Genomic DNA, 24,996 nt, shown 5'->3' with positions numbered 1-24,996 from the left:
ATGGGCTGTTGCTGGGGCAGGGAAACCCCTGTGCCAAAGATGGGCACCGTATTCGAACTCGCTACCTGAACCCCTAACCCAGCAGAGTCCATCTCCACCGGCTCCTGACTCCAGATGGACTCGATATTGTGCTGGGCTTCGGGGCAGGTGCGGTACGTGTGACCCATCTCTGAACATAGATGACACCGGATCTCCCTGCAGCTGTCCCGGAGGTGCCCCACAGCGCCGCACATAGTGCATTTGAGGACCGTACAGGCATTGCTGTAATGCCTGTACGATCCGCACTTGTGGCATACCCTGGGCTGACCAGGGTAAAAACAGGATACCCGGTCAGCCCCGATAAAAAAACTATTAGGCATATGCTGTGTGACACCTCGAATCTCTCGCAGCAACACTGAAACAGTCCATCCGCCTGTCCAAATCCCATCCTCATCTAAAATCTTAACTGGTGAGGATTTAACATCCCCAAACCTCTTAGTCCAAACAAGGATGTCTGCTATGGGGATGGATTCATTTCTCACCAGGAAGGTGACCCTCTTAAGACCCTGGCGAGAAATGGCCACAGCGGTGAATCCTGCCCACTTTGTACCTTGTGCAGACCTGGCCGCTTCCCACCCAGCCCAGAAGCGATCCAGGAGCTGCGACGTCATAAAGGAGACGTCGAACTCCCGGGTGCCCGAGGCATGGATGAGCGCGTACAGGTCCACGGGCGCAAATCCCATATCCTTTAGCCGGGTCACCAGCCACCGTCTGTCAGGCACCTGGGTCTCACCCCCACAGACGAGCCGTACCACGTTCCTCCTGTTCCCAAAGGAAACCTGAGGACGCGTAGCAGGCCCGTCCGCAGATAGGCGAGGTGGCCCAGATGCCCAAGCATTGGGCGCACCGGGACCCGCCGTCTGGGAATGATTCGGGCGGACTCCCCTCGTTGAACCAGAGGCCTCGGTCACACCAGAACCCTGGGTGACAACCTGGGAGTGCCTAAGGGGAACCCGTGTACCTGCTTGTGCGTCTAAACTATTTATAACCGCGGCACCCTTTGTTAGGGTGCCTGTACCCGTGCTCGTGCCCGCCACCTGTGTATCAACTAACTCCAGTGAACCAGGGGCAGGGGCAACATAACCTGAGGCGGGGGCAACATAACCAGGGGCAGGGGAAACAATACCAGGGGCAATAGTACTGGGGGCGGGGGCAACATAACCAGAGGCAGGGGCAACAACACCAGGGGCAGGGGCATCAACACCATGGGCAATAGTACCGGGGGCAGGGGCAACAACACCAGGGGCAGGGGCAACAACACCATGGGCAATAGTACCGGGGGCAGGGGCAACAACACCAGGGGCAGGGGCAACAACACCAGGGGCAGGGGCATCAACACCATGGGCAATAGTACCGGGGGCAGGGGCAACACCACCAGGGGCAGGGGCAACATCACCAGGGGCAACATCATTAATACAAACAGGCTGGCTGTGGACCTTTTTACTAAGGTCAATGGGTCCCATCATTACATTTACAGTTACATCCATACTCCCATCATCCTCAGCCATCCCCAAACCACCAGTGGAGTCAAACACAATGTTAGTCATACTTTTCTTACCTCCACTGGCGGTTTCCTCAGTATGGACTGCTGGCTGAGGATGATGGGAGTTTCCTGCAGTCCTGTCTTCCATAGCGCCAGTGGCACCCGCGGCACCGGTACCCGCGGCAACAGGGGCACCAGGAACAACAGGGGGACCAGTTACACATGCAGACATAAGGGGAACACATAGGGAAGCAGGGGGAACAGACTGGAAGACAAACTTGGACACATCCAGGGAAACAGACTGGGAGACAAACAGGGGAGGAGACTTGCTGGCAGGGGAGAGCAGTGGAGCTTGCTCCAAGGGAGCAGAGGGAAAAGGAGGGCCACTACTCAGAAATGTTTGGTGCTGCACAGCCCCAGCAGCTGCAGCAACCTTCATGGAAGGTCCAACAGTGCCGCTATTCCCCCCACAGGGACGCCCCGCTTCAGGAGCAACCACCATGGAGGGTCCAGCGACACCGTCTTTCCCCCCAACAGGCCGCATAGCGCCGGGAACTGTGGCAGCACCTTTCATGGAGCAGCCATCTACACCCTGCTCCAGACTGTTCCATCCAGTGCCATCCTGCCCAGCAGCCGCCTGAGGACAGGAGGCAGAGGTACCAGCCACCCCAGGGGACGCAACCACACGGAGAGGAAGGTCAGAGGGAAGGCAGGTAAGGGAGTAAGGGAAGGGCCCCTCCATGGGATCACCGGTACACGCCATAGTACCGGCGGGGATGGTCTCCCTGTCACCATGGAGGGCGGCGGGGGGCCCAGATACTTCCACAGAGGCAGGTTGTGCAGGTTTCTGGGGCATACAGGTGTTGCCACCTGTAGGGTTAGTATCCCTGGCCCCAGGCTTCTGCAAGGCCTGAACATCATCATTGTACATATACTCAGTATTTGAGCACTCACCCTCCTCTGTGGAATCTCCAGACCCCCTGACAGAGGTCTCAGGCTGACGCCGGGCGATGTTTTTCTTATTCTTCTTTTTCTTCTTTTTGTCCTTTACGGAGCCCTCCCCAAGTTCGTTTCCAAACTTGAGGAGAGACTCCTTAATCAGCCCTCGACCTCTGTCCTGCACTTTCATCTGCCACTCTTCACCTTTCTCTCCGTCCCACTCCTCTTCACTGTCCTTCTCTCTGGCCCTCCTCTCCGTCTCAGCAGCGCCCCCTGGAGTAGCAAGGACAGAGGTACATGGCTCCCCAGGTGAGTGATGGGAGTTGGAATCCAAGTCCTTGCTGGACTCCTCACCTGGGGACATGTCCCTCCTGCCCTCCATAGCCCTCTGCCTCCTGGACCTCGCAGCGTCCTTGGCTCTCTGTTGCAGGATGGCCTGGATGTCTGCTATTTTCTTTTCAGTCTGGAGCAGGGTGTAGGATAGATGCTGCTCCACTAATTTTTTTCTCAGCTATAGTGGCCCTCAAAGGACCTCTTTTGTAATTAGAGGTCCTGTTTGATATTTCCCTCTGCTCCCTTAGCTCCGCCTGGACCCCAGCTAGGCCCGAGTCTGCCTCGGCATGCTGGGCCTTCAGGGACACAAGCAGACCCCGGAGCCTGTCAGAAGGTAGCCCCGAAAAGACCCTAGCCTCAACCCCCTCACCTTTTGCAGCCTCAGCATAGGTGAGGGAGGCCTGAGGGGCCTTGCTGGTACTAGCCACCTCAGGGGGGGTCTCAGGGACTACATTCTCCTCGGTACCCTCTCCCACCTCCAGGGACGGGGGGGGCTGCTCTAGGAAGTGGAGGCCACTGCTGGCAAGTTCACGGCACTCAGCCAGCAGCCCAGAGAGCAGCTGGATATCGGCCCTGGTGTGGGCCGTGGCTCCCTGGGGGACCCCCACTCCCCTTTTCCATGCACCAAGCTTCCTGGACATCCCCCCCGCCAGTTCCTCCAACAGGGAGACCTGGTTCCGGACTTGCCGGGAGAGGGCCTGGTGTTCAGTCCAGGACAGGCCCCTGGTATCTGCCTTACCTTCCCCAAAGGCCAGCTCAGCCTGCAGCTCGTCCAGCCTGACCTTCCATCCCCAGGCTGGGGAGGAAGGCCCGAGGGCCATGCTGCCTAGGCCCAGGCAGAGCCCCCTGCTGCAGTAGTCCTTAGCCCAGTAATTGAGCTCAAAAAACGGATACAAACACACTCAGAGTTCCTGGGAACACCCAGAGCAGGCAAGCACAGCTCCACTCCCCAGCAGCAGTAGCGAAACTCCTCCCACCCAGTGGGAGGAGAAACTGTAAGCCCCACAGCTGTGCAGATGGGACCGTGGTCTCTGCACTTACCACACAGGGGGTAGGGACGGTCAGTCCTACCCTCCCCACGACAGGGCAGTTTAGCCAAAGGGGAGAGAGTCGGTCGCCCCCTCCGGCAGCAGAGCCGTACACCTAAGGGGGAGACAGTCAGTCTCCAGCAACCAGGCTCCAACCAGACTACTCTGGTGGTAGTATTGGCACCAGGACAGAGTACCGCTGGTCTCAGCCTACTCAGCAACCCACCAAGGCAGCCTACCAGTCCTCCACACAGCCGTGGTGAGGCACCTGGACATGGACAAGTTTCTCCTCTACCCAGGTGTAGTAACCATTTATTGTGGGTGGGCTGTACTGTTTTTTTCTGTTTTATGGGTGGGCTGCTGGACTAACAAGAGCACTGACCGGCAGGAGGTCAGGTACCCTGTTAGTCTATTTGGAAAGGGGGAGAGATGTGACGAGACCAATCTCGCCACATTGCATTGGAGGAGCCTGGTTGCCCGCCTGCTGCCTTTGGACTATGGACCAGACTTTATGTGAAAATGTTAACCCAGATAGCTATGCCATGGAGCCAATTCGTGTAATTAAAGACTCTGGCTCCATGGCAATTAAACTGTATTCGTGTGGTCTGAGTGCCATTCACCTAATAATGTGCACTCAGACCTGAGCTATCTGGGGATATGTGACATGTCTGTGTTTTATGTATAAAAGGTGTTTTTATGTATTTTAAAGTGTTTTACTGTCTTTGTGTTCCCATGTGTTCAATGGAGTCTGTCTCTGTCCTGGGAGGTAATTGGATTACTTCTCCAGGGCAGAGGGGAGAGAGGGCTCTGTAAAACCGGTCTGAGCCGGAAAGCCATGCTGCCAAGGGGGTTTAAAAGATACTTTACTAACTTTTGACCCCCTGGTCTGATTCATGCCATTTTTTAATATGTTGTTCCCCTGAATGGATTGATTGTGGATATGTATTTTTATGTGAATGTGATGTATGGTGTGACGAAATGCCTTTTGTCACTGGGTTTATTGGTGACAAGCAGCCCTTTACCCCTGGCTGTTGGAGGAGCCTGATTTCCAGCCTCTTACCTGTTGACTATGGTCCCTGGGAGATTTGGCCTTTCAGGTGCAACATTTGGGCATATTGGATTTGTATGGTGCTGCTGCTGGCCCTTTAAAAAAACATCCGTGGACATATTATGACTTTTAGGAACAATGTCCCTTTAACCCCTTAAGGACACATGACATGTGTGACATGTCATGATTCCCTTTTATTCCAGAAGTTTGGTCCTTAAGGGGTTAAGACTGTGTAGCAGATTGCATTCAGGCTGTCTTCAATATTATGTATGCTATTATGTGTTAGGTAAATTGTAAATGTGTAGGTTCTATGTGATAAATGTAACAGTATGTATTTTTACGTCTTTTATTGTCCTTTGTCTGCCATGTGGCTAATGGAGTTTTGCCTCTGTCCTTGGAGATAATTGGATTACTTCCCAATTATCTCCAGGATAGAGACTCTGTGGAACTTGTTTTGGGAAGAAAAGCCATGCTTCATTTTGTAACAAAGGACTTTCCCTTAACTTTTAAACCACTGGTCTGATTCGTGTCATTTTTTAATATGTTGTTCCCCTGAATGGATTCATTGTGAATATGCAATTTATGGAGATTGGATGTATGGTTTAAGAGTTATGAAAGTTGGGTAAAAAGTATGATGTAACTGTGATATGATTGGTTGTTTTATCCCTCCCTGTGGGCGGTCCTGTATTTGCAACAACTGTAATAAAAGCCAGACTGGGTGTGCTAGCACCTCAGATCATCTTGTACCTTCATGAAGTTTCGGCTCATGTTTGGGGGATTGGAGAACTATATCACTATACTCCCCAGGGTATAATCGCTAAGAGCCTGTTCCTGCTCTCTGGAATTCGGAGAGGTCCACCTACTGGAAGCTGGACCCTGGTCTTGGGTCCAGAGTGGGTGGAGTCGGCGAGACCCCAACCAAGCTGCGGCGGTTCGTGGGGTCTGCAGTGGTTATGGTGTCAGCATAGGCGTGCGCAGCCTGTTGCATTAGGGTGTGCACCCTAAAGCACAAACACACACGCCGCATGTATATGTATTTTTATATACACATACATACATATACATACACACACACACACACACACACACACACACACACACACACACACATATATATATATATATATATATATATATATATATATATATATATATATATATATATATACACAAATACAAATATACGTATGTGCAGTGTATGTGTGATTGCGAGGGGTACAGTGTGGTGTAATTGTGAAGGGTGCAGTGTGTGTGATTGTGAGGGGTACAGTGTATGTAATTGTAAGGGGTACAGTTTGTGTAATTGTGAGGGATTCAGTGTGTGTGGGGTACAGTGTGTATGATTGTGAGGGGTGCACTGTGTGGCAGGGTGGGGGGGCAGTGAGTGACAGGGGGCAGAGGCGTAGTGACGGGTTAGGGGGGTAGTGACAGGGGTTAGGGGGGTAGTGACAGGGGTTAGGGGGGTAGTGACAGGGGTTAGAGGGGTAGTGACAGGGGTTAGGGGGTTAGAGGGGTAGTGACAGGGGTTAAGGGGGTAGTGACAGGGGTTAGGGGGTTAGAGGGGTAGTGACAGGGGTTAGGGGGGTAGAGGGGTAGTGACAGGGGTTAGGGGGGTAGAGGGGTAGTGACAGGGGTTAGGGGGTAGTGACAGGGGTTAGGGGGTAGTGACAGGGGTTAGGGGGTAGTGACAGGGGTTAGAGGGGTAGTGACGGGGGTTAAGGGGGTAGTGACGGGGGTTAAGGGGGTAGTGACGGGGGTTAGAGGGGTAGTGACAGGGGTTAAGGGGGTAGTGACAGGGGTTAAGGGGGTAGTGACAGGGGTTAAGGGGGTAGAGGGGTAGTGACAGGGGTTAGGGGGGTAGTGACAGGGGTTAGGGGGGTAGTGACAGGGGTTAGGGGGTTAGAGGGGTAGTGACAGGGGTTAGGGGGGTAGAGGGGTAGTGACAGGGGTTAGGGGGGTAGAGGGGTAGTGACAGGGGTTAGGGGGGTAGTGACAGGGGTTAAGGGGGTAGTGACAGGGGTTAGGGGGTTAGAGGGGTAGTGACAGGGGTTAGGGGGGTAGAGGGGTAGTGACAGGGGTTAGGGGGGTAGAGGGGTAGTGACAGGGGTTAGGGGGTAGTGACAGGGGTTAGGGGGTAGTGACAGGGGTTAGGGGGTAGTGACAGGGGTTAGAGGGGTAGTGACAGGGGTTAAGGGGGTAGTGACGGGGGTTAAGGGGGTAGTGACGGGGGTTAGAGGGGTAGTGACAGGGGTTAAGGGGGTAGTGACAGGGGTTAAGGGGGTAGAGGGGTAGTGACAGGGGTTAGGGGGGTAGTGACAGGGGTTAGGGGGGTAGTGACAGGGGTTAGGGGGTAGTGACAGGGGTTAGAGGGGTAGTGACAGCGGTTAGAGGGCTAGGGACAGGGTTAGTGGGGGTATGGGGGCAGAGGCAGGGTGGGGGGGGCAGTGAGTGACAGAGGGCAGAGGGGGGTTTAAATACCTGCCCTGGTGGTCCAGTGGGCGCCATCTCTCTTCAGTCTGCAGCTCCGCCGGGAGTGAGCTGCAGACCACATGGTGAGTCTCGCGATCTCCAGGCAGAGCGTTGCCGCGGCAACGCTCTGACAGGCTGGAGATCGCGAGACTCTTCAGTCTGCAGCTCACTCCCGGCGGAGCTGCAGACTGAGGCTGGATCTCCATCAGGGCAGAGGGCCAGGAGGGGCTTCTCACCCGGCGGCATTGTGGGCAAGCCGCCGGGCCCCCTCCTGTGTCGGGTCCTCGGTCATAGACCGAGGACCCGACATGTCAGTCTGCCCAGAGGCAGTGCAGCACGGAGGTGTGATTAGGGTGTGCCCAGGCACACCCGGCACACCCCGTGCGCATGCCTATGGGTGTCAGGCAGAGTGCTTGTGTGATGTAATTCCAGTAAAATACAAGTTTAGCAGGCTAAGATTGCCACAAGGCATATGTATGTATATGTGTTTGTAGTATCAGTTAGTTAATAACACGTAGCTAAGATACTGTCATCACTGTACTGACCAGGTGCAGGAATGTAAGAACTGGAATTACGCGTCCCTCTCCTTTGTATCAGATGAGCCACATGGTTAGACCGGATGGATGAGTTTAGACTCTATTCATTAAATAGGTTAAGGGTATGTGTGGGTGTAGTTAATTGTGGGAGGAGCTACAGTGCTATATAAGGAATGTACTCTATGTATTCAGTACTCAGACTTTGCTGTATTTTGGTGACGCTAGTCCCTCTGAGTCCCGATCGGTGATCCAATAAAGAATCTCTTCCTTCCTGAAGAAACCTGTGTCCATCTCTCTGTGCTTGGCTTCCGTCAGTTTCTCCGGTATCATTTGGTGCGTTGGCCGGGAAGCTCATCGTTCAACGGTAGCTGAGAGGCAGAGGCGTGAGACGGTCTATCTTTGCCCACGTTCTCTACGGCTGCACCCCTGAACTTCTGCGTGGACCTCCCTTCGTCTCGGCGCCACTGGTCTGTTGTCCAGGAGATCATCGGCCTCTACGTGAGAAGTGCTGGGGTGTCCCCGTCGATGAGTGTGAACTCAGGTTCAGGAACGAGGAGGTAAGACAACTGCTGTTTTAGACGGCAGGACCCACTAGGGGTATACCGATTGTGCGGTAGGCCCAAAGGGGTTTTGAATCTGTGTATCTGCCCCCTCTGTCGGAGGGAAGGAGCGAAGGCGCACCGCTCGATCGAACGCTCTTTAGTCAGACCGTTTGATTTGGTTAGTCAGGCGGGGTCCTGGTGTAAGATAGCCCTAGCCGGACACCGGTGTCTTGTCTAGACTAGCGTTCTAGGGTGTATATTACGTTCGCTAGGTCGGAGGGACCGGGAGACTAAGCGGCGCCTGTGTAAATTCGGTTCGCTAGTTCTCATCCTATCTGGGCTAAGTGGGAAGGCGTGTAAATTTGGAACCCACTAGACTTTTGATAGTACGACTAAGAGGCGCCTGTGTAAATTCGGATCTCTAGCTCGTTGTATAGTGCGACTAAGAGGCGCCTGTGTAAATTCGGATCTCTAGCTCGCTATATATGTGGTGATTGGGCAGTGTGGCTAACCAAAACGGGTGTATATAGTTTTAGGTAGTCCATTCAAGGTACTGGCCAATAGTTTAGTTGGGAATTGTAAATGTGTTAACGATTGTTTTAGTAAAGTGTATATCTTGTTAGATAGCGCGAGCTCAGCCGTCTAGCGAGAGTGTTAATAGTGTGTTGCTGTATTATAGTGCACGGTACCATAACCCTGTATATTTACTGACATTATATAATAAGTACTAATCATTGTCGTCCATTGCATGTTTAACACCATAACCACTAATAATTGTATTGTGACCTTAACTTGTGCTTTGACCTATGCTAACCGTACTGTAACCGCTATTTGTAAAAGACGATGTTACTGGGGTGTGTTATAGACGGGTAATTCGTATATAGAGAATTATAGCGTGGGTGACTGTGTAGTTACGCCAAAGGGCATAATATTGATTATATAGTGACTGGTGTAGCAGCTGTGTGTGTACGGGAATTCCCTGAGTGTTTATTGTTATTGTGTACGTTTCACTTGATAACCGTACCACGTGGTGCTGTTGCCAGAGGAAACGGGTGTGACTGTTGAATAGTACGCGTGTATAGTAATCGTTGTCGACAACGTTCCACTGTTAAGTATGGGTGCGTCGCAGTCAACGATTCCGGATCCCTTAGGATGTATGGTTAAGAATTTTAAAAAGGGATTCAAAGTTTGTGATTTTGGGGTAAAGATGTCTCCTGTACGTTTGGTCACTTTGTGTACTAGGGAGTGGCCTACTTTGGTTGCGGCATGGCCGCCACGTGGCAGTTTGGATCCAACTCTGGTACAGCGCTTACACGTGGCTGTATCGGGTAGGCCTGAACTTTACGGCCAGTTTCCTTATATTGACTGTTGGAGACAGGCCGTAAATGACTCGCCAAAATGGCTCCAGACATGCCACGAGGAACAGTGTCGCCTCATGGTAGCTAGGACTTGTTCGTCCACTAGGGCTGGTGTTAGGCCCATTTTGGACACGCCCCCTGAGTCCGAGATCCCTTTGCCGCCCCCTTACTTTCCGGTAAGAGGAAGTGACGCAAATACAGGAAGTCCTGTAACCCTTCCCTCACTACCCCCATCCACTTCCGCTTCCTCCTCCAGTACAGGATCCACCCCCCCTCGTACTAAATCTCCCCTTCCGGAACCAGAACCCACCCCCATTAGAAACGAATATCCTGATTTGGCGCCACTTCAGACTTCCGGTCAAGCTTCATCTAGCTCGGCCCGAAGTGTTCTATTCACTACCTTTTCCCAAAACCAACCTCCCACATCCCCATACCCTATCTCTCCCCGACCGGAACCCATGACTGACGCTTCCCTACGTAGCCCCATCCAAACCCGACAGTTGACTGGTGCCCAACAATTAAAGCACTATCAGATGCCTCTTCGCTTAAATCCCGGGTCAGCTTATATCGATGCCGCAGGTCAAATGGCACACGCTGACCCTGTCTTCGTATATGTCCCTTTCACCACTACCGACCTTTTAAACTGGAAGACCCATAATTCCTCGTATACTGAGAAACCACAAGCCATGACTGATCTGTTCACCTCAATAGTACAGACGCATAATCCGACATGGGCTGATTGCCAGCAGTTACTAATGACTTTATTTAACAATGAGGAAAGGACAAGAATAAATCAAGCAGCCATTAAAGCATTAGAAGATAGAGCCCGTGCTTTGAACCAAGCTAATCCAGCAGCATGGGCCGCAACACATTATCCCAACACTGATCCCGATTGGAACGTAAATGGTGCTGATATGGTTCAACTCAGAGCCTATAGAGACGCTATAATTGCTGGCATGAAAGCCGGAGGAAAGAAAGCCATTAACATGTCGAAGACAGTTGAGGTGATCCAGAAAAGCGATGAAGCGCCCAGTGTCTTTTATGACCGATTATTGGAGGCGTACCGCTTGTACACCCCCTTTAATCCGGAAGACGCAGACAATTCCCGAATGGTGAACTCCGCCTTTGTCAGCCAAGCTTACGGAGATATTAAGCGCAAGCTACAAAAGCTAGAAGGGTTTGCAGGTATGTCAATCACCCAACTAATGGAGGTAGCTAATAAGGTGTATATGAATAGGGAAACAGAAAGCAAGAAAGAGGAGGAGCGCAAGATGCGTAAAAAGGCTGATATGCTAGCGGTAGCGATCGCAGGCGTAGATAAACGGGGCCCAGATAGAGGCAATAATAGATGGAGTAGGGAGCCTTTGAGTAGGGATCAATGCGCGTATTGCAAGGAAGAAGGGCATTGGAGGAACGAATGTCCGCAAAGAGAGCAGTACGAGAGAGACCAACCCAGGGCAGGCTACGGAAACTTTAGAGGCAGAGCGAGAGGTAGAGGAGGCCCCGGAGGGAGTAATGGGTATAGAGGGAGTAATGGGAACAGAGGAAGTGTTAGGGAAGATAGGTATATTCCAGCAGCGCAAAGGTCTCGCGATAGAGAAGGTAGGGACTTTGTAGGATTGGCTGACACGGTCATGGAGGACTATTGATACCGACCGGGCTCCATCCCCCTTGGTCGAGCGGAGCCTATGGTCGATGTATCAATAGGGGGGAAAAGGAGTGCGTTCATGATCGACACTGGTGCTGAACATTCAGTGGTGACTAATCTAGTTGCTCCTCCATCTGGAAGGACTATTACTGTGATAGGAGCAACTGGAAGAAGTGCTGAAAGACCGGTTCTTAAAAGTCGACTCTGTACATTGGGAGGCCACGTAGTAAAACACCAATTCCTTTATATGCCTGAATGTCCAGTCCAATTGCTGGGACGTGATATGCTATCCAAATTACAAGCGCAGATTACGTTCCTACCAGATGGAACAACATCTTTAAAGTTTAATGGACCTTCAGGTATTATGACTTTATCCAAAGGAAGAAGAGTGGCGACTTTATACAGTGTTGACTAGCCAAAACCCTAGGAGTGATGAGACATTGTTTAACATACCAGGAGTTTGGGCAGAGAACAACCCACCAGGACTGGCCCGCAATATTCCACCAATAAAAATTGAACTGAAACATGGGGTTTATCCAGTGAGCCTAAGACAATATCACATTCCGCAGAAGGCTAAGAAGAACATCCAATCCTATCTGGATAAGTTCATACGGTATGGTATCCTAAAATTCTGTACTTCCCCCTGGAACACCCCATTGCTGCCTGTTCAAAAGCCCGGTACAGATGAGTATCGACCTGTACAGGACTTAAGAGCAGTCAATGATGCGGTTGTTAGCATACATCCAGTTGTACCCAATCCATATAACCTGCTTGCTTTAATTCCGGGCGGGGCTACTTACTTCACAGTCTTAGATCTCAAAGATGCCTTCTTTTGCCTCCGAATTGCCGCAGAAAGTCAATGTATTTTCGCTTTCCAGTGGGAGAACGCTGTAACGGGCTCAAAACGCCAAATGACTTGGACAAGACTGCCCCAAGGGTTTAAAAATTCACCTACCCTATTTGGTTCAGCCCTAAGTCAAGATCTATTGGATTTCGAGTCCATCCCAGGAGAGTGTGTATTGTTACAATATGTAGATGACTTGTTGATAGCAGCAGTTACAAAAGAAATCTGTCAGCAAGCAACGCACGATCTACTACACATTCTCTGGAAGGCAGGATACAAGGTGTCTAGAAAGAAGGCTCAGTTGTGTTTGCCAACTGTCAAGTATCTGGGGTTCCATATCTCTGAAGGTCAAAGAATTATGGGGCCAGAGAGAAAAGAGGCTGTCTGCCAAATACCAATACCCAAGAATAGAAGACAAGTGCGAGAATTCTTGGGGGCAGCAGGCTTCTGTAGGATATGGATTCCCAGCTATGCGATACTGGCAAAACCTCTGTACGCAGCTATCAAAGGTACAGAGCACGACCCCTTCCTATGGACCCAAGAACAGCAAACGGCATTTGAAGATGTGAAGAAGGCTTTGATGAGTGCCCCAGCATTAGGTCTACCTGATCACACACGACCATTCTACCTGTATGTACACGAGCAAAGAAGAATGGCTGTGGGAGTATTGACACAGTACTTGGGATCATGGCAAAGACCTGTTGCCTACATGTCTAAACAATTGGATGCAGTGGCCAGCGGACTTCCACCTTGTCTAAGAGCCGTAGCTGCAGCCGCCCTGCTAGTAGCTGAAGCCGATAAACTCACTCTGGGTCAAGAACTTTATGTACGAGTCCCACATGCAGTACAGACGTTGTTGGATTACAAAGGAAATCATTGGTTTAGTAACAGCCGTATGACCAAGTATCAAGCAATGTTGTGTGAAAACCCAAGAGTGCATTTAGAGACTGTAAACACCTTAAATCCAGCTACCCTTTTGCCACAACCTACTGAAAGTCAACATGATTGTTTGGAAGTAATGGATGAAGTATTCTCAAGTAGACCAGATCTTCGTGATTTTCCCATCCAGAACCCCGATGTTCAATATTACACCGACGGCAGTAGTTATGTGAAAGAAGGGATCCGCTATGCAGGATATGCAGTGACAACAATAGACAAGGTGATAGAAGCTCGGCCACTGGCGAAAGGAACATCAGCACAAAAGGCAGAATTAATAGCACTAACACGAGCGTTACAATTGGCTGAAGGTTTAAGAGTAAATATCTATACGGACTCTAAGTATGCGTTTTTAACCACTCATGCCCACGGAGCTTTGTATAAAGAAAGAGGACTACTGAATTCAGAAGGCAAAGAAATCAAGTACGCAGCTGAAATCCTACAACTATTGGAAGCAGTGTGGGAGCCGAAAGAAGTCGGTATCATACATTGTCGAGCGCATCTGAGAGGAGATGGTGATGTAACCAAGGGAAATCGGATGGCAGATAGTGCAGCTAAGCGTGCTGCTGAATCAGGAAGACAGGAGTATGTAGGGCATATAGCTGCTCTTATACCAACTCCACTGTCCCAATGGACTCCAGTTTATACAGCTCAAGAAGAGGAGTGGTTAAAGACTGAACCGGGAAAGTATCTGGAGAACAAGTGGTATCAGCTAGAAGATGGAAGAATAGTTATACCAGCATCGCTAGCGGTAGAAATTGTCCAAAATTATCACAACGGGACACATTCTGGGAGAGACAGTACTGAAGAATCTCTTAGAAAACATTTCTACATACCAAGATTGTCCAACTTGACTCAAGCCATTGTACGCAGATGTGTAACGTGTGCTAAGAATAATGCAAGACAAGGACCAGTAAAGCCACCAGGAGTTCAGTTTATGGGGGGACTCCCCATGTCCGATCTACAAATAGACTTTACAGTGATGCCTAAGTCGGGTGGACATCGTTACCTGCTGGTAATTGTGTGCACCTATTCAGGCTGGGTAGAAGCATGTCCTACTCGTACAGAGAAAGCAGGAGAAGTTGTGAGATTCCTGCTACGAGAAATAATACCCCGATATGGACTACCCTGTTCTATAGGATCGGACAATGGTCCAGCTTTTGTTCATCAGTGCCTACAACAACTGACTCATATGCTTGGTATAAAGTGGAGGCTTCATACTGCATATAGACCCCAGAGTTCTGGTAAGGTAGAGAGAATGAATAGAACTATAAAGAACCAGTTGGCTAAAATGTGTCAGGAAACCCAACTTAAGTGGAACGTTCTCTTACCTATAGCCTTATTGCGAATCCGCAGTACCCCTACCAGAAGGATGGGCCTCTCTCCTTTTGAAATCATGTATGGGCGACCACCTCCCGTACTTGGTAACTTAAGGGGGGACTTGAGTCAGTTGGGAGAAGGAATTACCCGGCAGCAGGTTGTAGAGTTGGGTAAGACTATGGAGGAGGTACAGAAATGGGTACAAGATAGATTACCTGTGAATATTTATCCCCCTGTTCATAGTTATCATCCAGGAGATCAAGTGTGGATTAAAGAGTGGAATAATGTACCGTTAGGGCCCAAGTGGAGAGGTCCTTATGTTGTTCTTTTGTCTACCCCTACAGCAATAAAAGTAGCAGAAGTGACTCCGTGGATACATCACTCCAGGGTTAAACCAGCAGCAGTCGATTCTTGGCAAGTTACAGTAGATCCAGAGAATCCCTGCAAGATCCGGTTAAAACGCACTACTCAGTCGGAGTAACGAGGAATTATTGTGGATTACAAATTTTATTGTTACAGGTGTGAGTGAGAAGGCCATAATAAAGCCTGTCCGCTTACCAACACATAGTGTATAAGCCAGGAAAGTCTCGAAGGGACACCTGTGAAGACGAGCAGAACTCCATTCCCTGCAGCCCTCACATCCTGGAAGCTGAGGTTCCATCGCACGGACGAAGACTGAGGATGACGGCGAAAGATGTGCTTTTGATAGTGTTTATTTATATGTGTTTTTATATTCAGGAAGGTAGAGGTACCGACACTCCTAGCTGTGAGGTATGCATTAAGACTACGAGAACAGGTAACCATATTTCCCAAACCCTAATTTGGCATTCACAATACGAGTGTAAAGGAGATGTATCGAGATGTAGATACTTAAATATAGATTATAGTGTGTGCCATTTAGGAGTAGGAGAACCTAAGTGCTTCAGTCCAGAGTATCAACCTCGTACAATTTGGTTGACTCTCAGGAATGGAGATCCTCAGGGGACCCTAATTAATAAGACGGTGTTAGAATCCGTACATTCTTCGGGTGTTCTGCTATTTGATGCATGTAAGGCGATATCAAGTGGTAGAAAACCGTGGAATGTATGTGGGGATCTTAGATGGGAGAGGACGTATGGGTCTAATGATAAATATATTTGTCCCAGTAGTAAAAATAAATATGTGAGTCCTAGATGCCCAAATAAAGACTATAACTTTTGTCCATATTGGTCTTGTGTGGGGTGGGCGACTTGGGGACAGACAGTAGATAAAGACATGATAGTGACTAAGTTGCCGACTAGCCCTTATTGTAAGTCTATGGAATGCAACCCAGTCCATATACTTATTAATAACCCCGACAAGTTCCTAGATAAGTATGGAAATTTATTTGGGTTTCAGATATACGGGACGGGTTTAGATCCTGGGACATTATTGTTTATAGGAATAGAGACTGATACGGTATCCTCCCAGACTCATCAAGTATACCATTCCTTTTACGAAGAGATGAGTATAGATAATAAGATCCCCCATAATGCTAAAAACCTGTTCATCGATTTAGCTGAAAGTATTGCCGGTAGTCTTAATGTTACCAACTGCTATGTGTGTGGAGGTACTAACATGGGAGACCAATGGCCTTGGGAAGCAAAGGAGGTAATGTCCGGTTCTGAGGCAGTTGACCAACTAATATCTACACAAGCCGATTATCATTTGAGTGTTAGAGGTAAATCTGAGTGGAGATTAAAGACCTCCATCATAGGTTATGTTTGCATAGCAAGGAAAGGAATAATGTATAATACTTCTGTAGGAGAATTAACTTGTCTAGGGCAAAAAGCTTATGATGATGATACTAAAAATACAACTTGGTGGTCGGCTTCAAATGTCTCAGAACCATCTAACCCGTTTGCTAGATATGCCAATTTAAAGGATGTGTGGTTTGATCTATCCATCACATCTACTTGGAGAGCCCCAGCAAATTTGTACTGGATCTGTGGTAAGAAAGCCTATTCGGAGCTGCCACAGGACTGGGAAGGGGCATGTGTGTTGGGTATGCTCAAACCATCCTTCTTCTTGTTACCGATTGAAACAGGTGAGACTTTAGGTGTTAAAGTGTATGATGTGAATCATAGGAAGAAAAGGGGACCCATAGAGATAGGCGCCTGGGAAGATGATGAATGGCCTCCCCAGCGTATTATAGATTACTATGGGCCAGCCACGTGGGCTGAGGATGGTACCTTTGGTTATAGAACCCCTATTTATATGCTCAACCGTATTATAAGATTATAGGCGGTGGTTGAGATTATCACAAATGAGACATCACAAGCGCTCAATCTTCTAGCGAAGCATAACACCAGGATGAGGACAGCAGTCTACCAAAATAGATTAGCCTTGGATTACCTTTTGGCAGTAGAGGGAGGTGTATGTGGGAAGTTTAACCTGAGCAATTGCTGTCTTCAAATAGATGACGAAGGGCAAGCAATAGCTGAGCTTACTAGCCATATGGTTAAACTAGTGCATGTGCCTACTCAGGTATGGAAAGGGTACAATCCAAGTAGTTGGTTTGGTAGCTGGTATGAGTGGTTTGGAGGGCTTAAGGCAGTGGTAGGTGGAGTCCTACTGATTTTACTGTTGTGTCTACTCCTACCGTGTCTTATACCCTTAGTAGTTAGGTCTGTGCAAAGCCTGATAGGAAGTATAGCAGAGAGGAAGGCTGCTGCACAGATAATGGCGATTTATAAGTATAAGGCTTTAGATCAAGGAGAATCAATGCAGGAAGATGAGTGTTAAAAGATTCACATCATAAGAAAAGTCTGGTCTGGTTCATGGTAACCTGAGGTATATGCAAACCAAGGTTAAGTGATGCCTCAAGTAATTGTGAAATATCAGAGGCATCAAAGGGGGGAATGTGATGTAATTCCAGTAAAATACAAGTTTAGCAGGCTAAGATTGCCACAAGGCATATGTATGTATATGTGTTTGTAGTATCAGTTAGTTAATAACACGTAGCTAAGATACTGTCATCACTGTACTGACCAGGTGCAGGAATGTAAGAACTGGAATTACGCGTCCCTCTCCTTTGTATCAGATGAGCCACATGGTTAGACCGGATGGATGAGTTTAGACTCTATTCATTAAATAGGTTAAGGGTATGTGTGGGTGTAGTTAATTGTGGGAGGAGCTACAGTGCTATATAAGGAATGTACTCTATGTATTCAGTACTCAGACTTTGCTGTATTTTGGTGACGCTAGTCCCTCTGAGTCCCGATCGGTGATCCAATAAAGAATCTCTTCCTTCCTGAAGAAACCTGTGTCCATCTCTCTGTGCTTGGCTTCCGTCAGTTTCTCCGGTATCACTTGGAGACCTCGGAAAGCACTAGGAGCATCCGTCAGCGGAGGGTACCCGGTCAGGGTGCCAGCGGTTCCGTTACATATGGTTTTAGAGTTATGAAAGTTGGGTAAAAAGTATGTTTTAACTGTATGTATAATTGAGTTTCCTCTCAGGATAAGGGGAGGGATTATGTGGGATGTAACCAGGGCTCGAGTCCTGCAGGAACGCATGGGAACGGCGTTCCTGCACTTTTTCCAAAGCAGGAACGCCATTCCCGTTCCCAGTCCTGCAGGACCTGCCCTGCTACCTGCACACAGGGGCCATCACACGCTGTGTTCCCTCTCCGGCTCTAACTCTCGCGAGACCACGGGTTACCATGGCAACGCTCCGCACAGGCGAGTCTCGCAAGAGTTAGAGCTGGAGAGGGAACACAGCGTGTGATGGCCCCTGTGTGCAGCGGCTGCTTCCCTCCACCGGACCACCAGGCGATCTCCCCCCTCCCTGACAAGGTAAGAAGCAGGGAGTGGGGGGGTTCTAAAATAAAAAAAATACAAACACATAAAGTTAAAAAAAAATGCTTCAGCCCCTATCATCACACACACACACCATCCAGCACACACACACACACACACAACAAACAGCGCACACACACACAGTGGCGTACCTACAGGGGTCGCAATTGCGACCGGGCCCGGCACTCCAGGGGGCCCGGCCGCACTGTGGGCCCCTGCTGTTTCTATCAGATAATAACATTCTTCCTGGTGCTGTGGGCGGCCTCGGCAGATGGCTGGCTGCTCTGAGTCTCAGACTCAGTGACTGATGCAGCAGGTAAGCTGGGGCCGGTATGCTGTCTGACTGGGGCGTGTGGTGCAGGTAGTGGGGGTGGGGGTGGAGCCCAGGGGGGGAACGTGGAGGTGGTAAGGCAGCCAGGAAGGAACCTTCTCCTCCTGCTCCGCAGGAAATCAGATCTCCCTCACTGCCTCTCCAGCAGGCAGCAGCCCTTCAGCACTGCCACTGTCTGACAGCAGGAAATAGCAGACACTGAGTGTTGCTGTGCATCGTGCAGAGCAGAGTCCCCCCAGTCAGGCCAGGTCCAGATCATTGTGTCTCCCCTCTTTGACCCAAGGTAAGCCAAAGTTAGGGGGACAACAAATAGGAAGGTGTATTGTTGTTGTTTTTTGTTTTGTTTTTTGCATTGCATTGTTGTAGTATTTTAAAGTCCTTAATCCCTACCACAGTGAGTCCCTTGGCAATCCTGTGTGCTGCCCATCCCCCTTTGTGCATCCTTTCCTCCTGTTTGAACCCCTTTACCCCCTCTGTGATTCCCCCTTTCCCCCTTCTGTGCAGTTCATTCCCCCCTTTGTGCAGCCCCCTTTCCCCACTTTGTGCAGCCCCCTTCCCCCTCTCTGTGCAGCCCTCTCCCCCTTGTATGAATCCCCCTTTTTCCCTCTGTGCAGTTAATTTCCCCCTCTCCCCCCTCTGTGCAGTTAATTCCCCTTTGTGTGAATCTCCAATTCCCCCCTTTGTGCAGCCCCCTTTCCCTCTCTGTGTGCAGCCCCCTTTCCCTCTCTGTGTGCAGCCCCCACCCCCTGTGTGAATTCCCCTTCCCCCTCTGTGCAGTTCATTCCCCCTTCTCTGTGCAGCCCCCTTGCCCTCTGTGTGCAGCACCCTCTGTGTGCAGCCCTCGAGTGTGTGTGTTAGTGTGTGTGTCTGTTACTGAGTGTGTTAGTTTGTATGTGTCTGCTAGTGAGTGTCAGTGAGTGTTAGTTGTTGTGTGTTTGTTAGTGTGTGTGTTAGTTGTGTGTGTCTGTTAGTGAGTGTGTGTGTGTGTGTGTGTTTGTGTGTCAGTGAGTGTGTTACTGTGTGTCTTACTGAGTGTGTTAATTTGTGTGTGTCTGTTAGTGAGTGTGTGTTTGTCAGTGAGAGTGTATGTATGTCTGTCACTAAGTGTGTCTGTCAGTAAATGTGTGTGTCTGTTAGCTAGTGTGTATGTGTCTGTTCGTAATAGTGTGTGTGTGTGTGGTAAAAACCCCTTCAGCACTTACCTTTCTCCAGCGCTGGGCTCCCTTTGCGCTGGGGATCTCTCCGCCCTGATCCGCCTCTCAGCTCCGAATGCGCATGCGCAGCAGAGCCGGGAACGCATTCAAACTGCCCATAGGAAAGCATTACTCAATGCTTTCCTATGGACGTCCAGCGTCTTCTCACTGTGATTTTTCACAGTGAGAATCGCGGAAGCGCCTCTAGCGGTGTTGTGGACAGAAGAATTAAACCAAAATAGCTATTTACTAATGTCTATTTATTCTGTGTTCACTATGTTAAAACTGGCTGCTAGAGTAAATATTCCCTTCCCCCTTTATGGTTCAGTCATTATTTCCTCTGCAAGTTTCTTGTTACACATTCTGTTACACATTCTTGTGTTAATAGGTAGCCTCCTTTGCTAACTCCTCCCCCACTTCCTTTGTGCCAATTCCACGTGCAACAAAATGGAGAATCACTGTTAAAGTAACAAAGAAACTACTCACTTCCCCTTTCTTCATGTATCCAAGCCAGAGCTGGAATATGGGGGGAAGAGCTCTGTAATGATGACATCACATCCTGTAGGGTGGGACCCTTTTTGACTGTTAACCAATTGTTGAATTGATATTGTATGTTTAAACTGTGACGTATTTTTGCTTTAAGAAGGAGACCCCCCTCTGGGGAATAAAGCATTCCTTAGTATTTCACTGATCAGAAACTTTGTCTCCGGTGTGAATTACTTCTAGGGAAAGCGTGCACGCATTCATCAATCAATTTGGAAGGTGTAGATAGACAAATAATCAAAGTTTTCTTTGATCCAAAACAGCGGCTGTCAGTGAGACAGCTACTAGAAGCTGGATTAACCCTTAGTGTTTTCAGCTGCAGGGTTAAAACTAGAGGGAACTGGCACCCAGACCACTTCATTGAGCTGAAGTGATCAGAGTGCCTATAGTGGTCCTTTAAGTCTGCGGCCCAGGCCCGTGCAGAGTAAGCATGTGTGTGTGTGGGGGGTCCACAGATCAATTTTCGCACCGGGGCCCCATGGATCGTGTGTACGCCACTGCACACACATCATCCCGCACTCACACATCATCCAGCACACACACACACACACACAGATCATCCAGCGCGCACACACACACACATCATCCAGCACACACACACACACACCCACATCATCCAGCACACACACCCACATCATCCAGCACACACACACACATCATCCAGCACACACCCACATCATCCAGCACACACGCACGCACACACATCTTCCAGCACACACACACACACTTCATTCATTATACATACTCTGCACTCAATACAAACACACTACATTCACTATACACACTACATTCACTACACACTACATTCACTACATTCATTATACACACCCTGCACTCACTACAAACACACTACATTTATTATACACACTGCACTCATTACAAACACACTACATTCATTATACACACTCTGCACTCACTACAAACACACTACATTTATTATACACACTGCACTCACTACATTCATTATACACACTCTGCACTCACTACAAACACACTGCATTCATTATACACACTGCACTCACTAGACACACTACATTCATTATACACATTCTGCACTCACTACAAACACACTACATTTATTATACACACTTTGCACTCACTACAAACACACTACATTTATTATACACACTGCACTCACTACATTCATTATACACACTCTGCACTCACTACAAACACACTTCATTCATTATACACACTGCACTCACTAGACACACTACATTCATTATACACATTCTGCACTCACTACAAACACACTACATTTATTATACACACTTTGCACTCACTACAAACACACTACATTTATTATACACACTGCACTCACTACATTCATTATACACACACTGCACTCACTACAAACACACTACATTGATTATACACACTCTGCACTCACTACAAACACACTACATTGATTATACACACTCTGCACTCACTACAAACACACTACATTTATTATAAACACTGCACTCACTACATTCATTATACACACTCTGCACTCACTACAAACACACTGCATTCATTATACACACTCTGCACTCACTAGACACACTACATTAATTATACACATTCTGCACTCGCTACAAACACACTACATTTATTATACACACTTTGCACTCACTACAAACACACTGCATTCATTATACACACTCTGCACTCACTACAGACACACTGCATTCATTATAAACACTCTGCACTCACTACAAACACACTACATTCATTATACACACTCTGCACTCACTACAAACACACTACATTCATTATACACACTCTGCACTCACTACAAACACACTACATTCACTATACACACTCTGCAGTCACTACAAACACTAAATTCATTATACACATTCTGCACTCACTACAGACACTAAATTCATTATACACATTCTGCACTCACTACAAAAACACTACATTTATTATACAGACTGCACTCACTACAAACACAGTACATTCATTATACACAGCCTGAACTGCACTATATGCATAGGAGTGTAATTTTTTTTTATAGGGGGGGGGGGGGGGGGGAATGGGAATCATGGGTGATTTCCCTCACTTTTTTCTCCAGGACTTGACCCCTGGATGTAACTGATGTGTGAGTGGTTGTTTTATACCTCCCTGTGGGCGGACCTGTATTTGTAACAACTGCAATAAAAACCAGGCTGGGTGTGCCAGCACCTCAGACCACTGCTTGACCCTCAACACGGAGCCCTGTCTCGTTCTTGGGGGGATTCACTGTATGCTGTTGGAGACTGATTGCTAGGAGTGTAAGCTGATGTATGCTTTTCCTGTTCGTCTGCTAGCAGCTATTCGTGAGGTTCCAGTTTGGAGTGCTATTTTGTATCCAGTTTGGGAGTTTGGTGATTTTACAGTAGCTGTGCCTGTCTGTGAAAAGGGGATTATCGCCTAAACGGATTTTAACCCCTTGTCTGCAGAAACGGTCCGTTACATCTCCGATATCTTGGAATCTGGCTGACAAAAGACCCAGGACATATGTATAGAGACAATTTCCTACCTTTGTTACAAACACTGAAATCAGATATGACTAGATGTACTGAAAACTGCACAGCCTGGTTCAGAAGAATGAGTACTATAAAATGCCAAGATTATTGAATCTATTTTCATTAACATCCCTAGGGCTTATTTCAAATCTCTAACGATGGCCATGCTACAGTACACGTGGATTACAAGAATCAGCAAGAATCTAAAAAAAGCTAATTCTACCAAAACATTGCTGGGGTGTGGGATTGACACTTGTTTTGCGATATTGCCAGGTGACTCATTTACAGCTAGGCAAACCATTTAGGAAAACAATGCAAGAAGTATGGAGAGGGATAAGACATTCCTACAGACTGACAACAACCCCGGGACCTCTCTTCCTTCCACCGCATTAGCCCCTGACGCCAGTTTACATGACAATGTATTAGAAACACACAAGCCCTGATCAAATGTGTCCACAGCTGACAAAATAGAACGAGAAACCCTGATTAGACACACTAAGAACCAAGCAGGGTCAATCAGGTACCCTATTACAAGGGCTAGAGTGGCATTAGAGAAGTCCAGGCATGAGGAGATCAACTGGCTGGCGAAGTGGAATAAGAAAAGATTTTAGTTAGTTATCTACACCTCTGATGTAGATAAGAACAAAGTCTACACACACCCAAGCCAATCTTGGCAAATAAATATGGGGATTCAGTTACATTATATGGCCATATTTTGTTAAGGCCACCACTACGTCACAGTAACTCAATATCGGCATGTACTACTCTAATTTTAACATGGGAGATTAACAAGCTGAGTGCAATACTTACTGCTTAAACTGCTTCCAGAGACTCTCCTTAATTTGTGCCTAGGCATTTATAAAGCCTTCAACACTACACACTGTTACCATATATTATATTTAAGGTTAGGATAAGTAAAATGTTTTACCTGAGAGGAAGTGACCTGCTGTCAGTTCCTCCCAGAGCTGACATCATTAAAGGGGCCCGCACTGTTAAAGGGCCACAGCACTGACCCAATGGGCCCAATGGGCCCCCTCAGTTCTGCTGCAGGCTGGGAACTCTAATATAGCATTTAAACATTTAAAACATTTACCGCTGAATGGAAGGATGGCACCAAGGGATTCCAGAACTGTAGTCGCAGTTACAGTACCTACAGTGTCCCATTATTCTTAGATCAGCACAAGTCTAGCATGCTTAATACGATGTGAGCCACACTAGGGTCATCAGTCCTTACAATGACACTCCAGGCACCATAGCAATTTCATCTGAATTTTATGGTGCAATGTGGTAGAAGGCTTTGAGAGTGTTAGCGACGCCCGGCTGAGGCTTTCTGATTTAATCCTCGGATACGGAGAGAAAGTTTAGTCTGGAGCGGAGTGATTGTGTGCTGGCTGGTGCCCCTCACACTATAACTGATACCGGAGAAACTGACGGAAGCGAAGCACAGAGAGATGGACACAGGTTTCTTCAGGAAGGAAGAGATTCTTTATTGGATCACCGATCGGGACTCAGAGGGACTAACGTCACCAAAATACAGCAAGTTCTGAGCCCCGGACAATAGTGCAGGCTCCTTATATAGGCACATAACTCCTCCCATATTAAGCTCCACCCGCACATTCTCTTGACCAATCAATACAAATAAGAATTAACTTCCTGCTTGACCGCATGGCCTGTCCAGCACAATGGAGGAGGGGAATACTACATCCTGTATTCTTGCACATGCTCCGTACACTACTGATCGTATCTTGCCTCGTGCAACCAACTGATCGATACGTCAGCATATGCACGTACACATGCCATGTGGTAATCTCGGCCTACTAAATTTATTTTTACCGAGATTCCACCACATTCCCCCCTTTGATGCCTCTTGATATTTCACAATTACTTGAGGCATCACTTAACCTTAGTTTGCATACACCACAAGTTACCTTGAACCAGACCAGACTTATCTTATGATGTGAATCTTCAACACTCATCTTCCTGCATTGGTTCTCCCTGATCTAGAGCCTCATATTTATAAATTGCCATTATCTGTGCAGCAGCCTTCCTCTCTGCTATATTTTCTATCAGGCTTTGCACAGACCTAACTACTAAGGGT

Source organism: Pelobates fuscus, chromosome 4 (assembly GCF_036172605.1).
Source record: "Pelobates fuscus isolate aPelFus1 chromosome 4, aPelFus1.pri, whole genome shotgun sequence".
Lineage (NCBI taxonomy): Eukaryota > Metazoa > Chordata > Amphibia > Anura > Pelobatidae > Pelobates > Pelobates fuscus.
Note: the sequence above shows the minus strand (reverse complement) of the source record.